At 35.7% G+C, this 22,986-nt stretch overlaps 1 protein-coding gene and 1 long non-coding RNA gene across 9 annotated transcripts in view; one reads left to right on the top strand and one right to left on the bottom strand.

The window, feature by feature from the left end:
• Window positions 1-203: 203 nt before the first annotated feature.
• LOC128016420 (uncharacterized) lies at window positions 204-1,705 on the bottom strand. Its single transcript, XR_008184170.1, has 3 exons — window positions 1,171-1,705; window positions 795-1,088; window positions 204-363 (listed from the first exon to the last, which is right to left on the bottom strand). It is a non-coding gene; the product is annotated as an uncharacterized LOC128016420 (long non-coding RNA).
• A 4,220-nt stretch (window positions 1,706-5,925) lies between these two features.
• The window catches only part of LOC128016417 (adhesion G protein-coupled receptor L3), a 251,076-nt gene continuing 234,015 nt past the window's right edge, over window positions 5,926-22,986 (top strand). For 5 of the 8 annotated variants that reach the window (XM_052600904.1, XM_052600903.1, XM_052600900.1 and 2 more), the window contains exon 1: window positions 5,927-6,445. The gene's annotated coding sequence lies outside the window, so the exon portion shown is untranslated. Of the gene's footprint in view, window positions 6,446-22,986 lie in introns of all 8 variants that reach the window. The other 3 variants (XM_052600902.1, XM_052600898.1, XM_052600897.1) reach the window with 1 other exon arrangement.

Genomic DNA, 22,986 nt, shown 5'->3' with positions numbered 1-22,986 from the left:
TTATGTAATGCAAACTACAGGGACACAACGTTAGTAACCAAAATGAGTCACACCAGTCTTTTTCAACTGACTACTTTTAAATGTTGATTTTTTTTTTGTTAAACAAGTTTAAATGTGAGAAATATTCTGTGTGTGTAAACTGTGAAATAAGTTGTATTAAGAACTGTATTTAATGAAAATGTATGTGTAACTTCACTTGCCTAGATGAAGTCCCATTTGAAGTCCATTCGATTTTTTTGTAGAGTGGCAACCTTTGGATTGACTGTAGTGGACTTCTTATTCACCACCTTCCCCGTCTTCTTGGAGACTACCTTGCCTCGGCAGGTCTTTGAGCCTCTTTCTGGGTTTATTCCATAGAATCATCTAAGGAAAGTTGCATTAAAAATTACCGAAGTGTATAATAACCATTTTTCAAAATTCTGATTAATGAATTTGGTTTAGAATTTAGATTAATTTTGTAAAACTTTATAATAAGTATAAAGTAATAAAGCACTTATAAATCATTTGCAAACGATCTATATATATATATTATGACTCGTTTGGATTTAATGTGGATCTACATGCCTTTCTCCTATTTTCTCTGTGTCTGGCATGCGAATAAAACCACATTTGACAGTGTTTCAGATGATGAACTGAAAAAACTGAAATGGAAGAACACAAGTAGAACACAGGAGAAAGGTTGAGGTAACTAGTTTGCAAATAATTTATTACTTTACTACTGTATACTTATTATAAAGTGTTACCACAGATTCTAAGAGAGTGATTAAAACATACGCAAAAAGGAAAACACTTACCTTTGAAAAAACTCTAACGTGCAACAAGCTGCCTCTTGATACTGCAGGTTGAAGATGTAGTACACAGCAAAACACTGTTGCAACTGCAGTCAAAAATGTTGACTGGACACTCACAAAAAAAAAAGAAGCAATTTTAACAATTGTGCACAACAGCAATGTTAACAATTTTAGATCTCAGCCATCAGTAAATGTTTCTTCTTCATCATGTGCAATGACACACTAACCCAGCAAAATCAGATGAGGATTGGCAGGTAGATTGAGTGTCTTCTCAACCTCAGATGCAGATGCTGCAACCTGTAGAGAACACACAATACACAAATAATAATATTACATAATATAATGTGGTGAAGTGGAAAGAAGAAAATTAAATACTTACATCTGCATGTGAAACAAGTCCATCTTCGTGTTCCTGGAAGTGGGACATTAACGTTAGAATCTTGACAAGCAGGTGTACCATATCTTTGTTCTCATCCTGGGACATCCTCCAACTTTTCATTAAAAACACTTAAAAATATTCTGTCTACTGCTCTCTCCTCTTCCTCTCTCTCTAACTCTCTCTCTCTCTCTCTCACACACACACACACACACACACACACACACACACACTCTCTCTCTCTCTCTCTCTCACACACACAAAACTGTATTTGAGGCTGAGGAACAAGTTAGAATGTAAGTGAATGCAGTAACGTTTCCTCTGTGATATAGAGATTTGTGCCAATAAATCCAGTGCAAAATTAAAATTAAAATGTGCTCACATACAAAGCCCACTTTATTAACAATAAGTTCGAATATATTTAGATTACACTCTAACTAGTTTTAGATACGACTCATATTAAAAGACTAATGTGTCACTCCGAAAAAAACAAACGTTTCTCACCATAACGTTAACGCTACTCTTTCCATCTATCCAGTCAAGTTTACTGGCCTATTTTCGATTTCCCAATATATAAGGATAATATATAAGTTACCAACTTTATACGCACCTAACTTAGCAACATTAATGCAAATAAAACAAATCCTCCATTTTAAACTACACTGGGTTGGCGCCAATGCAAAATGTAAATATAATTGTGCAAATAAGTGTTTCAGAAAATCAGGAAAACACACTTACTTCATATCCTCGTTATCTGCAATCTGTAATCGAGATTATATTTGAGATAATATCCGTTTTATTCACAGAGACTTTTCTCTGGTATCAGACGCTAACCGTTGCTCCCCTCCCCCACCGATCACGTGCTCATCTTCTAAAGTTGCCAAATATGTTCAATTCATATCCAATTAAATAATCAGCGAACGCAAGTATTTTATATTTAACTATTTACAAGTTTAACATTTACAGGATTTTACACCAGGAAAGAAAAAAAAACGATGCAAATCCTTCACAAACACACTCATACACGCTTAACTTTCAGGAGAAATTTGTAAAAATTGCATTCATGCTAGTTCACCGTCTTGGCAAGATTTGTCAAAGGTAAATTAAAATATTGTGCCCACATTAAAAAAACGCTGCAGTTTAAGATAAAAAATGTATTCATACTTTGATCTGCTTACCTGTAAATGAGCCTCAACTTGAGATGAAATCCATAAAACTTTGACTGAAACCATGCTCCTCCATGCGTCAGCTAGCCTTTGGTTCCCCCTCTCCCACCGATCACGTGTGCATTTACGGTAAGACACCGTAATTTTAGAAAACAGTTCAGTACTGTATATTTACGCTGTTAATATGCTGTAAATTTACAGAAATTTTTTACAGTGCATGTCTGATGAATGCTCATATTAGTTTTTACATTTTTATATGTATTTTTACATCACCTATTAATTCACAGTCTGCACAACAGTAGTGTTTTCAATTTATTTAATACAAAAATGCAATAACCACATTCTGCAAATGCATGAAGCATTTTCTCACTCAAATTAAACTAAAAGTAAAATCGGGTGCGCTACTGAGCAAGTTTACTACATCAGAAAAGCCACACATACTGTATGGTGCTGGTTATTGTCACAATGTTTTAATTTACAAATCATGCACCATGATAACTGCTTTTGAGCTCATAACAAAGTACTGTGCAAGGAACTATGAAAATAGTAAGTATTTTTACATCTCTATTCTGACCCCTGGCCCTATTATCATAATTTTTGAGAAAAGGAATCTAAGTTGTTGGTGTTTTACTGCCACTAGTGTTCATTTCACCTGGAAACCGCAGTGGATTGTACTTATAGGTATGTTTCAGAAACCTAGAAAAAAACAGAACTAGAAACACTGAGCATATGCTGCAAGTCTTTACACTAGCTACTAATCACCTTTTGAAGGTATTTTCATTCAGAATTACTATAGTCTAGATGGAAATAGGGGTCCACGCGCACCCCCCGCCAACTGCAAAAGCCCCAAAATTCAAAAATGCTCAGTCAACTTTTTGGCCCTTTTTGGATTTTTTCTGTAGTTCTTTATTTATTTATTTAAATTTAAGTTAATTTGCTTTGTTTTGTTTACTTCAAAAGTAAAACTATTTTAAATATCTTCAGGTTCAGGATAGGTGAAGTAAAAGGTTAAAATAAATCATATTTCAGGCTGTTAAGTATAATAAAAACGCTGTCAAACTAACATTTTTTGCTCTTTTTGACCACAGATGGTCAAGATGTTATAAAACATGACAAATAACAATTTCTGGGGTCAGAATTTGTTTTTACATCAAAAGTTATGCCACTTTATATCATATTTGGATTTTTCGGGTTAAAAATTAAGCATTTTGGACATTATTTCAGCTTGGTAGCCAATCCAATCTTAAAATAGACACTTGAATGATAAAGAAATAATATGTTGTGGAAAAAAATCACCCTATGCGCTTGAGAAAACGAAAAAAATAGTTTATCCTTTACACATCTTTGGCCGTTCTTTGCTATTTTTGTCCAAAAATAAGATCAATATGTTGTCAAATGTCAAAAATAACCATTCCATTAAATTCCTGGGGTCAGAATTGTATGGGAAAATGTGTTCATTTGTCTCTGTATGTTGTTTACTTCTAATGTTATGCCACTTTCTATATCACTTTTAGATTTTCGGGTTCAGGTCGGGTGCAGCAAAGGGTTAAAAAAGAACCCTTTGGGAGATTATTTCAGCTTGGCACCTGGCAGATTATGAAAATAGACACTTTAAGGATTTAAAAAAATCAAGTGGCATAAAAAAAGCCGGGGGGTGCGCGTGGACCCCTATTTCCGTCTAGACTACTAATGGTTTTTAGAATATTGCATATTCTTAATGAATATACTCCAAAGAGAACTTTCAAAAGATTAAAATCCAGTAATTTAGTATCACAATACTAAGGGTATTTATCTTTTACTTTACAAGGTATTTTGAATAGTCATTGTGTATGAGACGTGCTATACCTTATGTAACAATGGCTGAAAGAGAAAGTATTGACTGGAAGAACCTGTAATTTGGTCAGACAATACAAGAATGTACCGTTTAATTCCACGACGAAAGGCTCTGTGCTAGATGCAGAAAGAGATCAAGTGAGGGGGAAAATGCCAGCATTTGTGCAGCTGATAGTTGATTACGAGACATTTATGAAGAGAAAAAGTGCACTTAGTCTTGAGAAAAAGCATGTAAACCACTGAAAAAATTCTAATGAAAAATAGACAAAAGTTATCAAACAGATTCACATTCATTGTACTTGATTACACAAGTACAAGATTTCTGGAGACCTCATAATTATGTTGACACTTGACCTTAAACTGTGGAAATTTCACTTTTAACATCTCATTTGATCTTCAGATTTATTTGAAATAATATGAAATGGTAATGTACAACAAGCACAAAAATGGCTCTCAATGTCAAAATATCATACAACGTCGACAAAGCCGAGCAGATCAAGCACATGACATCGCTCCATAAATAGTGCCAGGACATGAATATTAATTAGGTAACATACCTGGACCAATCAGCACAAATTCAGTCCTGCTATATAATGATATCACATCCTGCCCACAGGAGAACCAATGCAACGTTTATTCATTGTCTGAAGTAAATGTAAGCAATATTCTGAATATGTTTTATTGTCCACAGGTGAAAATCTGATTTGATCAGTCGGATAGCACCAAAGAACTGGGCAACAGTAATGGTGAGAAGAAAGAAAGAAAGAAAGAAAGAAAGAAAGAAAGAAAGAAAGAAAGAAAGAAAGAAAGAAAGAAACCCAAGCGTGTCACTTCTCTCTTTAATCTGAAAACATAAATCTTTTAGTTGTTTATTCGTCTGCCATATTAAATGGATTTATTGTGTGACACATTTCCTCTCTACATCTGAGCAAAACACTGAATGCATCCCTGCAGGTAATCTCAGATCTCAGCTGGCTCTTTTCTGAATGAGAGCAGTAATAATGAGGATTAAAGACTCAGGCATGTTTGCTGGTGTCAAAGCTCGTTTGAGAGTCAGCGGGCCAAGATAATAACATGTTCTGTTGTGTGAAATGTTTTATTTTATTTTTTATATATATATTAAAATTCTGTGCGAGTATAAAACGGGGAGAAAGAGAGATTATTTCATTTGCACTGCTAGGGGGAGCTGTAGACTTTTCACTGGAGTCTATCCACTTTATGCCTCGACTCCGGGTTGCCAGATTGGCGTAGTGAATGCAATCCTCGCTTGACTTTGTTCTAGAGGAGGAAACATGACATTTATATAAGTGCTGCTGTTTAGGTAACTTTAGGGTTTAAAGTGAAACTGGACATGATGGTCATATTTGGTATCTTTTATCAATCATGAGCATGTATTAAATGTTCAATTTGTAGACAACTGAAAACTGCTGATAATTCGTCTCTTAATGCATAAATTGTCTTTAGGTATTTTACTAACATAAAAAAGCCGCTGCTGTCTTAAATTAATCAGTAATAACCTTCTCTAAATTATTTACAGGTGTCTATATAGACGATTAGGCTTTTCAGTTTTTCTGCAAGCCTATATTTTATTCTTAGATTCCTTATTGAGTAGCCTGACGATTCCAAACTACAAATTTAGACACGTTTTTAAGGCACTAAACTAACATGTATTATAGCTCTGGTACTATTAAAAAGAGAGAAACTTTGTGCGCTGTTTCCGACGCGTCTCGTGTGCCGCTTTGCGAGTATATCTGGCAACCCTCTTTCAGCCCGCAGTTCTCTCTGTGTGTGCGCGAGCTCGGACTGTGACCGCGCGCAGATCGGCGCATTACACCGGAGCTGCACCTGGACTTCACCAGCGCGCTGCTTTCACCTACAGCTGGAGAACTCTGGATGTACAGTCTTATTAACCGCTGCTCGACATCTGATTTGTTTGGGACAAGGGCGATATGGGGACACGGCGTGCCGAGGTGGCACTCAGACTGGTGATGGGGATCCAAACAAGGAGCCTTTTTATTCATTTTCAGAAGCTCCTGTGAAAAGCAATCGGATATCAGGACACTGATGAACCCGAGAACGTCGCTTTGGACTTCATTTTACAGGATAGAAGGGCTGAAGGTCTCTGCGTTGGACTAACAGAGTATTGTCATTTATTTTTGCGCGCAAGGACGATTTCCATCGCATAAAAGAGACTGATTGTGTCCGGAGACGCGTGTGCGGACTGTGCGCGCGGTGCGCAAAAAGACCCTCCATCACCAAGCAGCTCCGCGGAGACGCGGGTAAGTTCAGCCAGATTTCAGTGCGCTTTCCTTTAGTGTTTCCTTCAAACCGAATTCACGCAGATGCCGCTGTCCTGATGTTTTATATGCGTGCGTGTTTCCAAGTCCTTGTCCAGTCTTTGATGCAATTTGTAATGCGTGGTTTCTGTTCAAAAGGTTGGTTAGCCGACATATCTGTTAATTTCCCGTTAAAGATCACGTGGAGAGCTTTGGAGTGGTTAAAGACAGAAGTTGTACCGCAATGCTTCATTATATATGTGCATATGGCTCCGTTGCGCTCACCTTTTATAAATAACACTTCTTTAACGTTCTACTTTACATTGGTACACGTTTTTGTTTTATTCATAACAAAGATTCCAATTAACTTCCTTAGGAACTCTCTGGATTAAGACGTATGTCATTAAATCCGGACGGTTTTCTTCTGAAGCGCGCGCAGCTGCGCAAAGGCGAACCGCGCAAACTGACGCAGTCTGTGGAGAAAATGTGACTGAACTCTTTTGGTTGTGATCCGCGGGTTCATCGCGCTATCAGTTTCAGGAGATTTGCTGTTGTCGGGAGGAAACTGCAGAAATGTCCACACTTCAGGCGGAATGGAGCTGGCCTTTTCCAGGAGCCTCTGAAGGGACATTAGGAGCGCTCTGTTAGTCTCGGCTGAATGCGTGCTTTCCTTGGAGAGCTACTGCTTGACATTCTCCAGGAAGAAGAGCGGGACTGAATGGGCCGATGTGTTCTGCATTGATGCCTGAAGCGTTCGTCTAGAATAACATGTTCGTCAGAAAATAGAGTTGCCAGGCAGGGAAAGAAGACATGCTCTCGGCTTGAATCTAAAGCAATAGAATCGATAGTATTTAGCTTAATAAAAAAATGAATAAATAAACAGAACAATGGTGCAGACGTAGATATAGTTAAATTAGCATATTTTTAAAATATGATAACAGTAACTGTAAAGTTTTATTAATCGTTCAGGTTCTACAAGGATAAAGTCCACATAACCGATAAACGATAATGACACAGAGGAACGATATGATCGGAGTCAATTTTAGATACCCCCCCCCCCCAGTTGATGAAACTTTTAGGACCCGCCCCCAGTTGATTAACAATAAAACATTGACAGCCAATCAAAATCCATCCTGCTTTAAAGAGCTCCAGCATTATTATCAATGTAGCTTATTATTTTAACCCGAACATTATCTTGTGTGGATGCTAGTTTTAATTTGGAATATATCACAGTAATAATGCATTTTATTTGTCATAATAATAATGCGTTTTATTTATTTTCAACCCAAAGTGGTACAACAAGACATAATAGTTTACGACAATAACAAATGAAAACAAATTCAATCATAATAAGCCTCTTTAAAAAGATGAGTCTCTAAAGATTTCCTAAAACGGGCCGAGGTTGGAGAATCTCTGAATCCTGATGTTAGAGCAGAAACAGAAAAAAGCTCTGGCACCCATAGAGTTTATTCATATACAGGCTGCTGGCTGCAGAGGGATATTTATCTTTAAAGTATGATAACGATGCATTTTTAATAGGGCCGGGACTCGATTAAAAAAATAATCTAATTAATTAGAGGCTTTGTAATTAATTAATCGAAATTAATCGCATTTTAATCGCAGATAAATATTTGACCTGAGAACAGTGAGAAGTAATTTTTTTTCACATGGATTTATAGTATACCATTGAATAATGAATGAATACATAAGCTTAAGCAACAAAATACTGTTTATTTTTGTTCAACCAAGTCTAGCAGACCAGTGCAATGTTTGCCATGAAGTGTAGCAATAGCATATTTAGAAACAATTTAGAAATAGTACATTTCAGAACATCAGGAAGCTTATAGGTGCTGGAACCTTCTGTAAAGTGTTTTTTTAAGTAAAACACAATATACTGTCAATTACATTCAGAACATTAGAAACCCTGACTATTAGAAAACATCTCTCTGTTGCTTCAGAGGCCATAACATACTAAGTCCAACTCTCAACTACCTTGGCCAAAACAATAAAGAGTTCATCATTAACTGTTGCACCAACAAAATAATACATAGTTCAACATAAAGTGTAAAGTCCACGCTAGCTGCTATATGTTTTGCGTTTAGGTGATACTTGAGGCTCAATGTGCTGCGGTGATAAGCGAACGCTAGTTGGTGCTCCAGTATAATCGGTCCGCCGAAACTCATCCAGTGAGAAACATTCCGCGGTGCAAAAATAAGTTATTAAAAATGCGGGAATTTTTTTCCTGTAATTAATTAATCTTAGTTAACGCGTTATTTTTTGTGTAATTAATTAATCTCAATTAACGCGTTAAAGTCCCGGCCCTAATTTTTAATAACAATTCTACTTCTATGAGAACAATGAAGTCCACAACCATCACAACAGAGGATGACATGGAATTACTTTCAAGAACAGTTTTTTTTTTTTAGCTGATGAACGATTAAGCATTGACAGCCAATCAGAATCCATGCATCCTGCTTTAAAGAGCTTAAGCTAAAGCAGCTGATGGAATAATGGCAGTGTGTGGTTATCATTATAGTTATTGTTCTATGATGTTGTCATCTAGCGAAGTAAACATGTATTTGTGTGCTAACAGAGCCGAATCTCTGAAGAGACACCATGTAATGCTTTACTCACAAGCTAACCTGTCCTCGTGGATTTGTCTCTAAGTCGTCTCTAATGCCTGTGTGGGAGCGCGTGTTTGTTTTAGTGTTGACCTCATCTCTGCGGTGAGCACAAGTCTGCTCTAGTGTTTGCTGTTTATGGCTCTCAAGCAGCATTAGTCATTTAAATACCACCAGAAGTTCTTTACAAAGCTGGAAACACAGTTTTCTCATTAAGTCTGAGAAACGGAGCGCGGCCGGTCAACACACCGACTGGATTCACCCGATACGGGCTGAGGGCTTTGGGAAATGCACTTCCTGTGCTCGGTGTAAATGTGATTAGTTCAGTCACCCTGTTCATGTCTGCCTCAACTCGCTGATGAACCCCCGCTCCAAACCTTCCACTTCATTTTTCCTGCATTCCCGGCAGCTCCTCAGAGGCTTGATTGATTACAGACGATCCTTTGACCCCGACTGGTCTCAAATTAAATCAACCAAACACATTAATCAATATCTATTGGGTCAAGGGGTTGAATTGCAACGTGTGATCTGCCATTATTTGTGACCTACAGCTGGGCGATATATCAAATATTCATGATTTATTCACCATGAAATTGCTGGCGATATAAAATTAAATAACTTCATGAATAGTGTGATCCTTATATATGCGGTAATTGCATTTATGAAAATCTGTAAAACATCAGGGACAAAATTGCATTAGAGATAATATATCAATTGATCACTGAATTGTATGATTGTCACTAATATATATATATAGTTTTGAAAATTCACAATAATAACAGCATGATTAGCATTTAAAATGCAAAAATAAAAATAAAAAATGCATTTATCAAGATTAATAAATGCTTTAGTTGTATTGTGTTGGGAACTTATTTAAAACTCATACTGTATATAAAAACACAGTGATAATAATGCATCATAAGTGTGAGAGAGATTGCCGAGAGAAAACTCAGCAATATCAAAAATATATTTTGAAACCTATTTTAGCAAATTTTTTGGCCACATTTTGTGTATTTATAAATATATTTAAAAATAAATAAATAATGATAATAATAATAATAATAATAATATATATATATATATATATATATATATATATATATATATATGTGTGTGTGTATATATATATATATATATATATATATATATATATATATATATATATATATATTATTTATTTATTTTTTTTTTTTTTATACGTTAAAAAATATACAAAATGTGGCCAAAAAATTTGCTAAAATATATTTATATGAACATATTTTCTACCAATATATGTATCTTTAAAAATATACTTTATTTAATATAGGGCATTCCATTCACATTTGTATTTAGCCAATTTTTAGGCAATTGAAAGATTGCACCTGAAATATATTTTCCTCTGAAAAAAAATAGAAATATAATGAATATGTTGTTCAGCTCTAGTTTGGATGTGTCACACTGTGACCGAAATCCCAGACATGATGCAATCTTCATTTTCTGTGTGTCTGTGGCTATATGTGTACGTCTGAGCTTGTGCAGGTGTGGGTTGAGATGTTGAAAGCGGTTTATTATAGTGATCCGATAGCTTTGTTCGATTGTCACTTCAGATGCAATGGGAGTCGAGGGTTTCCTTTGTAAGAGCTATCTGCTATTTACTCCTCTGAAGAGCAGGTGAGATATTGCTTTTCTCATTTTGTCTTCCTGTCAGCTGTTGCCCTAAAAATGCTCACAACAGCTCACTTTTTCTCGCGGTATATGTTGTGATTTTCTGCCAGATTTCTCCGAGCATCTGAAATGAATTTGTGCGTCAGGACCCCTCAGGGACTTCGCCTTCCCACTGGCCGCAGTGTGTTTTGTGCTCTAATGAAGGGAATTTATAACCGAGCGGTTAATTCACAGCCTGGGCGACTCAGAGGCCTACCATTCAATGAAGCAGTATTGACTGTTTCCATATGAAGCGATCTCATTGGCCGGTAATGTGCCGCTGCTTCTGTTTCTGACTGCTTCGCTTTTCTTTTTCAGATATGTTTAAAATAGGCTGAATGAAAATGTGACATTTCACCAAAAACGTATGTATACATACAATTCACTGCATTTTCCAGTTTAAATGAACCATAGAGGCAGTAAAGCACCGACAATTTTAAAATTATGATTGTCAGTTAACTCTTTCCCCGCCATTGATGCCATTTTCCAGATTTCCGTGTTTTCACCGGTGTACAGTAGGAAGCATTATTACGCTTTCAATGCAAAAGTAGGGATGCACGATAAATATCACAATATCATGTTGCGCAAAACATGTTCAAAATATGATCGTGGTTTTCCGCAGCTCGTCAAGTTTTACAGAAACCTAGGCAGAATGAGATATTTCCAAAACCTTGGTTGAATATTCTACTACTATTCCTTTAAATCTTAATCTAGTTTAACCAAATTTTATTTGCATCAGCCCAAACCTTACAAAATTACTAAATTGATTTGATTTTCCCAACTATTGCTCCATTTGATATTATCGAGAGTAAAACAAAACTCGCAATACCCAGGTAAAGCAAACCTTGGTAGATGCCATTGTTCTCATTGTAATTCCCATCTCTTTATAACCTGGGGTGCGTTTCCCAAAACCATTGTTGCTAACTAAGTTAGCAACTTTGTTGGTTGCAATGCAGTTTCCCATTGCCAACCAACTAAGTTCCTAACAGGTTAGCAACTATTGTTTTGGGAAACACCCCAGGTTGTTTAAATTTCAGGCCAAGACTTGACCTACCGAACCAAGAGGCTGGAGGATGGGTATCCCACTCGTTCTTCCTCAACACAGATACAGTTGAATGAGAAAGTCTTTATCTCTTTTAAATAATGGCTCTGCATTGCGGCGATGTGAACTGCGGCGCGAGGGCCATCATTTGCGAGGGTGTTTGCGCAGGTCTAGGAACAGTACGATAAGATGCCGTCTGTATTCAGATCAAGGTCACCGCGCTGTGCTGAGACTCCCTTTTCCACCGAATGATACACAGAGACGGCTTGTGTTTCTCCAGGCTGTGGATTCTGAGAGAACTTAGTGTGAAAAGATTTGGTTTGTTGATCATGTATCGTTGCTATCACTTTGGCTAAGACTAAATTGTTGAGACTAAAAGATGATAATATCATGTTTCTGCCTTTCATAAGAGGATATTATTGTTGAACAAATATAGCCATGTAAAACGTCCAGATTTCTCATAAATGCATTAAGCAAAGACTTGCGTGTGATAATCTGTTCCGGGATCAGTAGCTCACAGGGTATATGTTTTTAAAAATACATTAGTGCAATTCATAAACACAGTATGATAAATGTTTTTCATTTATAAATTAAAATCCATTTTTAGATAACTTTAAAGATGTAAGGGTGATACACCTGTCCTGATATCACTGATGAAAAGAAGGACAAAAAGATAAGGAAACTCCATGTAGTTGGACATAATATTTGATTATTATTCATTAGAAAATGAAGCAGTTTTATGGAAATTTAATGGAACTTTTGTGAATATCATATGCATGGTATTTGTAAAAAATATTTTTACTTAAAAATATTAATAAAAAAAAATTAAACACTTGCATGTATTGAAGTCGAGAGGAAAAAGTGTTATTGCTTTTTACTTTTTTTATTTTTTATTTCTGTACAGTGTTTTTTTTGTGTGATTTTGGGCCACTATGTGATCTATGTGATCATGTGACCTCTAATTTAAAGATGGCTTCTACACTTGCTACTGTGTTAGGCTTTGAGGAAATCATTTTTATCCCCCATTTAGTTTTATTTATTTATTTATTTACACTTCTTTTATTCTGGATCACTGTGGCAATTTTTAAAGATGCTTCATGGTTACACCACATGACATTTTAGAGTTTTTACATGTAATCTTTTCTTGAAAATCGAATGCAGGTTTTTCTAAAACGTTCTCATCACTTTATTTGTTGTTGAAAAGTTGTAAAAGTTCTTGGGTACTGCTTTCTTCCGCACTTTATGCCACCGGAAGCACAATTCACTGGGTTCACGAATGACAAGTGTGACATGTTGCTTAACCCGGGGTTAAAAAGCATTGAGTGTTAAAAGGCTGTGAAATTGTAGCTCGTAGCCGTGCTGCAGCTGTTGTGTGTGATGTTTCTGTGTCTGTTGTGGGTTTTTTGGACATGGTTAGCCGTTCAGTGTTTAGCATAACCATTTGTTAGCAAGGACAGCAGCTAAATGTCTCCTCATACATTTTGTTTAATTAACTAAATCAATCTCTCGCCCAAGCCAGAAATACAATTACTGCAGGGGGCGTTGCCAAAACACCTGCAGTCTCTCTCTGTGTGTGTGTGTGTGTGTGTGTGTCACTCTCTGTGTGTGTCCAAGTCTCCATTTGTCTACTAAAATTGCGCTTGTTTCCCAACAATTGTGTTTGAATACGGTTGAATAAGAACACCTGGGCGGCATTTATTTAATCAGAAATACAGTTATATTGTGAAATATTATTACAATGTAGAATAGCTGTTGTCTATGTGAATATATAGTTTAAAAGGGAATTGAAGCTGTATTTTCAGCATCATTACTTCAGTCTTCAGTGTCACATGATTCATCAGAAATCTAATTATATGAGTTTGATATAATTCTATTTAAATGTATAATTCTCTTCCAATTGTAATTTGCTGCTCAAAAAACATTTCTGATTATTATCAGTGTTGCCACTTCATCTGTGACATTACCATTCAAAATGTTGTGCTAAGTAAAAAATTATTCAACTGGAGAACATTCTATTCATCAAAGAATTCTGAAAAATAAAACACATCAGTTTCCACAAAAATATTGTGCAGCACAACTGTTTTCAGCATTGATAATAATAAGCAATAGTCAGTATATTGCAAAACCTCTGAAGATCATGTGACACTGAAGACTTGAGTCAAACGATTAATCACGATTAATCACGTCCAAAATAAAAGCTTTTGTTTACGTAATATATGTATGTTTGCTGGGTACATGTTTTATGTATATATGAATACACACACGCAGGCATATATTTCAGAAGAATATGTTATGTTCATAGATATATTTTTTTGAATATAAATTACATGAATATAAATAGACACTTGTACATGTAAATATTTTCAAAATATATACTGTATGTATGTGTATTTATATATGTTTAATATACACAGAACACACACATATATTATGCAAACAAAAACTTTTATTTTGGATGCGATTAATCGTTTTACAGCACTACTGAAAATTCAGCTTCGATTACAGAAATAAATTACGTTTTACGATGTATTCGCATGGAAAACAATAGGCCTACAATTGTACTAATGTACTAACAATTGTACTAATATTTCACAATATTACTGTTTTTGCCGTGGTGAGCAGAAGAGACTACTTTCATAAACGTATAAACATCCTAATAGTTTCAAACTCTTGACCTATAGTGTATGTTGTAATTTAGGTTAAGTAAGGGTGTGTGTGTGTGTGTGTGTTTGGCTCTTCACTAAGGATGAGTTTTTATGTCCATTCATGCTTAAACCAGTGCTGACAGAAACCACCTGCCTCTTCCAGCACAACAATTCATCTCTCTCTCTCTCTCTCTCTCTCTCTGTGCGCATGTGCTGACTGAGTGAGTGGGCGGAGCTTTGAGTGTGAGCTGGGTGTTTGGTGTGTGTCAGGTAATCTTTTTTCTATCTTTCTATTTCTTTATGTTATTGTATCATTTTTCGGGGTGATTAAAATTTAGTTTTTGTTTTTATCATTTATTTGGGAGGGTAAGGAGGTATAAAGAATACTCTAGGGCGTCTGCTCCCGGTTTTGTACTGGGAGCATGGCTGGCCCAGGTAGCGGAAGGTTTGATTTTTTGACGCGCCGTCATGGTGTAAAAATAGACTCAGCGGTTAGTATAGAAGACTGTAGCCTGGCTGTTGGAGAAGTGATTGGGCCTGAGAACATTCTGTCTGCTTCTCGCATGAACAGCGCTATTGTTGTGTTTGTGAAGACAATTGATTTAGCGAATCAGTTGGTAGAAATTGGAGTAGAGCTCAATGGTATTTTTACCCAAGTGCTCCCTCTTTCTACTCCTTCAAAAAAAGTGACTCTTTCTAATGTGCCGCCTTTTATTTCAAACGAAATTTTGACCAGAATGCTTTCTCGTTATGGTAAATTGGTTTCTCCTATAAAAATGATTCCAATTGGGTGCAAGTCACCACTTTTGAAGCATATTGTGTCATTTAGGCGTTATGTCTATATGGTCCTCCAAGACAATTTGGACGAATTAGATTTGTCTCTAAATTTTCGTCATGATGATTTTAACTATGTAATTTTCGCCACAACAAATACTATGAAATGTTTCGGCTGCGGTGGCACAGATCATCTCATCCGTGCGTGTCCAGTCAGATTGAATACGACTCCACCAGTCGATAGTGTTGAGCAAAATAGCGTTGTGCGTGATGAGGAAATGCAGAATGGTTCCGCTGTTTTGACTACTGATGCTGAGGTGCCTGGAACAAGTATGGCTCAGAAACCAGTAGCATACGTTGAAAAAGTACCAGAGTTTGGACTGATAGATAAGACTACTGCAGGGGAGAGTGCAGGTGCCGCTGATGCGGAGGAAGATGAAGTATCCGCGCCCGTGGCGAGGGATCTTCCAGCGGGGCAGGCGAATGAGTCACAAAACAGCGACGGCTCGGCCGCTGCAGTTGAGCAACTTTTAGCCAGTATAGAGGAGGATCGCTGTTCTGTGATTGATTCAGAAGATTGTACATTTAAAACGCCTCAAAAGAGAAGACTAAAACAATGTCATGATGTTGGCAAACAAGCGAAAAAAATGGATGATTGTGACTTGAGTCAGACTGATACAGAGAGTGAAAGCGATTTTTCTGAATGTAGTGTTTCATGCAGTTTGCCTCAGAGTGGATTTTCCAGCCGATCGTATAAGGTAGAAGATATAAAGTCTTTTCTCAAAGTGACAAAAAATGCGAGAAAAGTTCGGGTTGATGAATATTTCCCAGATGTAATGCAGTTTATTGAGAAAGCAAAGACTTTTAAGAGTGATGGAGGTTTTACTAATCAGGAAGTGTATCGTCTGAAAAAAATTCTTGCAAAACTTAATTCGCAACCTGGACTCATTGTTAGTAATGAAAATGCGTAAATATCATCTTTCTCTGTGTGTTGTTTTTTGGTTGTTCCTGCTATGGTTCTTTCTCTATATATTTATGGGAGAATTTTGTGTTTCTTCTCTAAATATAAATGGGGCAAGAGATATAAGAAAAAGATTTCAATTATTTGAGATAATAAAACAAAAGAAAATTGATGTTTTGTTTGCTCAAGAAACGCATACTGACGTATTAAATTCTTCTGATTGGGCAAGAGAATTTGATGGTTTATCTGTATTAAGTCATTTGACCACAACCAGTGGTGGAGTTGCCATTTTATTCTCCAAGAACTTTATTCCCTGTTCTTATCAGGTAGATGAAATTATAAAAGGTAGACTTTTAAAAGTTATAGCTTCCTTTGAAAATCGTTCTTTTGTTTTTATTTGTGTGTATGTCCCAAATAATGCATTGGAAAGAATGATTTTTTTAGAGACACTGAGTGATGTTTTATGTCATTGCAATTCTGAGGATTTATTATTTCTAGGAGGGGATTTTAATTGCACAGAGCACATTTTAGATAGAAATCATGTTGAACCGCATATGCTTTCACGAAAGCGGCTCATTCAGTTATTGAAATCACATGAGATTGTTGATGTTTGGAGAAATTTTCATGGTAATCAGAGGCAATACACATGGACTCATGCTTACGATAATTTAATTTCTTTAGCAAGGTTGGATAGGTTTTATGGTTTCAAACACCAGCTTAATTTTTTCAGAAGCTGTTCAATTGTTCCAGTAAGCTTTTCTGATCATAGCTTGATACAGTGTGTTGTGTCTTTGAGCTCCATTAAGCCAAAAAGTGCTTACTGGCACTTTAATAATAATTTATTATGTGACAATCATTTTAAAGATATTTTTAAAGAATTCTGGATTTCTTTTAGAACTACAAAATCTTCTTTCAAGTCCTTACAGCAGTGGTGGGACATTGCAAAAGTTCAGATTAAGCAGTTGTGCCAACAATATACTTGCAATTTCACGAGAGACATAACCAGTTCAATGAAAATATTAGAGAATGAATTAATGGAACTTCAGGGGGGTGTTGATACAGGAAATTTGACTCATTTTGAAATTTTTAATAAAAAGAAAAATTCTTTAGCTGAACTTCTAGACACAGTAACACAAGGAGCTCTGGTCAGATCACGTTTCCAAAACGTAGAATTGATGGATGCACCCTCAAAATTTTTCTTTAATTTGGAGAAAAAAAATGGACAGAGAAGGTTTATTCATGCCTTACGCTCTGAAACTGGAGTCTTGCTGTCAGATCCTTCTGATATTCGAAGAAGAGCAATTTGTTTTTATAAAGAACTGTACAAAAGTGAACTCACACATGAACAAACTGATGGTAATGACTTTCTTAATAATTTACCTCAGCTATCCGAAGAAGCTAATGCTGGGCTCAGTAAAGCTTTAAGTTTGGAGGAGTTGGAAAGAGCTCTCCAAAGTATGGAGTGTGGCAAAGCGCCTGGAGTAGATGGACTACCAGTCGACTTCTACAAGTCCTTCTGGTCGGAGGTGGGTCCAGATTTGTTGGAGGTGCTTGGGGAAAGCTTAGCCAATGGGCGGCTACCCATAAGTTGCCGTAGAGCGGTTCTCACTCTGTTACCAAAGAAGGGAGATTTAAATGATATTAAAAACTGGAGACCTGTGAGTTTGCTGTGCAGTGATTATAAATTGCTCTCAAAAGTTTTGGCTAATAGATTGGGTGATGTTTTGGAACAAGTTATCCATCCTGACCAGACATATTGTGTGCCTGGTAGACGAATTTCTGATAACATTTCTTTTATTAGAGATGTTTTGGATTTAGGTAGGAGTCTCAATTTAGATTTTGGACTAGTGTCAATAGATCAAGAAAAGGCTTTCGACCGAGTTGAGCATAATTATTTATGGAATGTTTTAGCAGCTTTTGGTTTTAAACCTGAATTTGTTTCTATGATAAAGGTTTTGTACTGTGAAGTTGAAAGTATATTGAAAGTTAATGGTGACTTATGTGCTCCTTTTAAAGTTTTTAGAGGTGTTAGACAAGGGTGTGCCTTGTCTGGTATGCTCTATGCTTTGTCAATAGAGCCTCTTTTAAACAAGTTAAGGACAGATTTGCATGGAGTGTATATTTCAAATTGTTTAAATGTACTTAAATTATCAGCATATGCTGATGATGTTGTTATTTTGATTAATTGTCAGAAAGATGTCGATTTGTTGAAAGTTGTTAAAAAGTGTTCTTCTGCAAAGGTAAATTGGTTAAAAAGTGAAGCGATACTGGTTGGGAGATGGTTAAGGGGAGAACCAAACCTCCCAGATGGTTTAACCTGGACTAAGGAAGGGTTTAAATACCTTGGAGTGTTTTTAGGAAGTGAAATAATGGTACAAAAAAACTTTGAAGGAGTTGTTGAAAAAATAAAAGGTCGCCTCAACAAATGGAAATATTTGCTTCCAAAAATGTCATATAGAGGACGCACATTGATTATTAATAACTTGGTGGCATCTTCTCTCTGGCATCGCTTAATTTGTGTTGATCCTCCACCTGATCTTTTGTTAAAAATTCAGTCAATTTTAATAGATTTTTTTTGGGATAAGCTGCACTGGGTTACAAAAGCTGTTTTGTATTTGCCAAAAGAAGAAGGAGGGCATGGACTCATACATTTACAGAGCAGAACAGCAGCTTTCAGACTCCAGTTTGCACAGAGACTTTTAACTGGACCAGTGGACTCAAGCTGGAAATCCATAGCTTTTGCAGTTCTTCAGAAGTTTGAAGGATTAGGCCTGGACAAAGCTTTGTTCTGGTTTAATCATAAAAAGATGAACTTGTCCAAGTTACCCATTTTTTATCGTAATTTTTTTAAAGTTTGGTCATTGTTTATAGTGCAAAGACTGAGTAATACAGATTCCTTGCACTGGTTGTTACAAGAACCCTTGATTCATGGTTCTCGTTTGGACATATCAAGTAAAGGACCTTTCCCAGCACTTGAAGGAATTTTACTCCGTTCTGGTGTGATAACCCTTGGACATCTAGTACAGCTCGCAGGAACAAACTTTAAGAATGTTAATTTGGTAGGTGAACATCTGGGCATTCGATCCACACGTGTGGTGACTAAACTCCTTGAAAAGTGGAGATCTGCTCTTACAACAGAAGAATGTAAACTGCTGGAGGATTACTCTGAGGGACTGATTATTCCGGATCGCAGGGATCCGTTTCCTAATTTGCTGCTATCACCTAATTTAGAAGAATGCAAAGGTGTTTTTTTGTATTCTGAAAATGTGTCATTAATGGGTTCAGAGCCGGCCTCTGGAAAAGCCTTGTATAAAAGTTGTATCAAGTCTTTGAATAAAAGGTTTTTAGATAATAAAGTAGATACACCCTGGCGTACCATCCTACAGATGGGAGAAGGCACAAAACCAGAATGGAGAGCTCTGTACAAGTCACCATTAACTAAGAAAATTGGCGATTTACAGTGGAGAATATTACATGGGGCAGTCGCAGTTAATGCTTTTATTTCAGTTTTAAACCCTGGTGTTAGTCATGGTTGTCCTTTTTGTTTGATGAGAGAGACTGTGTTCCATGCATTTATGCAATGTTTAAGACTGAAGTCATTGTTTATTGTTTTACAGAATTTATTTGTTTGTTTTGGTGAATCCTTTTCTGTTGGAGTTTTTATTTGTGGTTTCAAGTATGTTAGGAGACACCGTTTTCGGTGTCAACTTCTGAATTTTTTGTTAGGCCAAGCTAAAATGGCTATATATAATACTAGGAAAAATAAGATTGAACGAGACACAAGTTATAATTTAGAGGCAGTGTTTTTTAATTCAGTGAAATCTAGAATTTTAATTGATTTTCAATATTTTAAAACTATGAATGACCTTGTTTCTTTTGATCAGATTTGGTGCAATAAGGGGGCTTTGTGTGAAATTATTGATGATAATCTTCATTTTTCATCCCTCTTAAGATAATTGTGTCTTGTCTGTTCTGATTTTTTTTTTTACAGTGTGTTGAATGACTGGACAATGTTTTTGTAATAAATGGATTTTGAATCTCTCTCTCTCTCTCTCTCTCTCTCTCTCTCATTCTCTGTCTCTCTCTCTTTCTCTCTCTCTCTCTCTATGCGCAGTGTCAGATTTGAGCCCTGTGGGGTTTTGTGCGTCTGTTAGGTGACATTGGTCAGTCCGTAGGGGCCGGTGTGTGTGTGTGTGTGTGTGTCGCTGCAGTAGATCTGTTTTCCTGCTTCATTCACAGCCGGAGAGGAGAGAAACACAGATGTTGGGAAACAGAGATGTGTCTGATTGGCTGGATTGAGATGCTGACAGACAGCGTTTTTAAGTTAGACAAGGATTTGTATTGAACGGGGATATAGAAAATAAATACATCAGATAAATAAAACTGATAGAGATACAGTAACACATTTTAGCCCACCTTTGTTTGCAGTTCAACCCTGATAATTGTTCTTGCTCAGCCCATTACTCCTTACAATGAAAATAATGTAAGTGGTTAAAGTTTATGAAATACAATGATGTGTTTTGACATAATACAATTTAAATGATACAAACAATATATTACAGTGGTGTACATATATAGTTTAAAAGCTTGTCTACTCAATTTAATGATGACATCTGTTACGAAAGCAGCTGTGGTCAGTTTGGAGAGGATTGACTTTAAGGCTCTTGACGCGCTCCAAACACACTGGCAGTTCACCAGTAATATTTCTTTCAAAATGAGAAGTATGTTTTATGATTTGAATGGCTCTGTGGGAATCGGGTCTGTACGTCATAATGAATGTTTTCAGGGCGGCTGCGGCTGCGGCTGCATTATTCACATGAGATCAGGACGGAGATTTCAGAGGCCTTTTATTCGGGTTTGAGTGAAGCATCGAAGACATCAACAGTTTCTCTCTGCACGCAACGCTGAGTGCTGAATAAACCCTGAGAAAGAAAGAGTTACAGTTTGAGCCTTGAAGAGCTTCAGACAAAACAAGAAAACTCGAAGAAGAGAAGAGAAGAGCTGTCTGTGACTCATTCGTTTCTGATTTCCTCTGAATGGAGGGATGAGGGCGAGGAATGGGGGGCGTGGCCTGTTGATGTTATAGCCACGCCCCCTATAATGTGATTGTCCCAAAAATCCCAAAAATCTCCCAATCAGAGGCGGGAACTTCAGTAAAACAAGATACAACTTCAGGTTTAAACAGAAAAATATTGTTAGTATAATAACAACACCAACAAAATAGTAATTATTATTGTTGTTGTTGTTGTTACTGTTTTATTATTATTATTATTATTAATAACAATTATAAATTAAAAAAAGTTTTTTGTTGATATCGTTATCATTATTATAATAATAATATGAAGTATTTTAACATTTATTATTATTATTTAATATAATTTAATTATAATGAAGTAGTTATAGTACTGTATCATTTATTAATCATTTTTTATATATTAATTTATTATTATTATTATTATTATTATTACATATCATTATTAGTAATTTATCAAATAAATTATGATCAAATGATGTATGAGCTGTTATATTATTTATTTAATAATGATAAAAATTAAATAGATAATGATTGTATGCAATTCATTAATATAAAATAGGTAATTTATAAAATATATTTTATTATACTGTAATTATTATTATTAGTAGTAATAATATTAACAATACTGACAATGCTTATCATGTGAAATTCATTATTATTATTGTCATTATGTAATACTAATGACAAATACACATTAAAAAAAATAATACTGCCGTTACATAATAATAATAATAATAATAATAATAATAATAATAATAATAATAATAATAGTTATTTAATATTAATACTGGTGATGATTATATGTAATCTATTATTAACATTATTCAATCATACTAGTAATAATAGTTTATTATTGTTATTATTAGCATTATTATTATTATTATTGTAGATTATGCTTGATTCCACCCTTAAATGAATTCCCTTGTCTTCGGGCTTCTGTAACCTCTCCTTTGTTCCTGATCAGAAGTTATCTCTCATGCGTCTGTAATAAAGAGGATTATCAAATCACGAATCAAGCCGGCCCGCTGCCTGCTGGGATTCTTCATATGGAGGATTTACCCATAATCCCAGTGTTAAAGAGAAAGGCTTGATGTCCTGGCCGTGTTTGAGCTTTTGTGTGTGAAATCATGAAAACATGCAGGTCATGGCTGATCATGTGTGAGTCAAGGTCATTACTGCAGTTACGTCTGAAATCATGTGTTTATGCAGCTGATTTAATGAAGGCACACACTGAGATAAGAACAAATGATATTGTGATAAGTGCTTTATTGTACAAATGCCATCCTGGAGGGTCTTGTGATGCAAGTCCTGTTGGGAGGGATTCAGTGCAGCTGAGAAACTCAATGTTAAAGTCAGAAACATAACTCAGATAATAATAACTCAAACAAAAGAATCACTCTATGAACAATGAACACAAATAACAACATTTGAATCATTGAAATACAGTATGCACAATTTAAATGGCTTTAAAATGATTCATTATAATTCAGACTTTTTCTTATTTATTTATTTTTCTTTTCTAGTACTACTACTAGACTACTACTACTACTTTCTCAAAATGATTGAAACACAGTATGCAAAATAAAAATGACGTGCAAAATCATTCAATATAATTCACTACAGACTTCCTTATTATATGAATATTATTTATTATTATTATTTTGTACTATTACTACAATATATTATTATAATTACTCATTATTTATTATGTTTATTCTTTTTTTTTTCTTGGTTTGTTTTATTAACAGCGTATGTGTTTGCGGCCCGATGACAGAATTGCTAT

Source organism: Carassius gibelio, chromosome A7, assembly GCF_023724105.1.
Source record: "Carassius gibelio isolate Cgi1373 ecotype wild population from Czech Republic chromosome A7, carGib1.2-hapl.c, whole genome shotgun sequence".
Taxonomy (NCBI): Eukaryota; Metazoa; Chordata; class Actinopteri; order Cypriniformes; family Cyprinidae; genus Carassius; species Carassius gibelio.
This window is presented reverse-complemented; position numbering and strand designations above follow the sequence as displayed.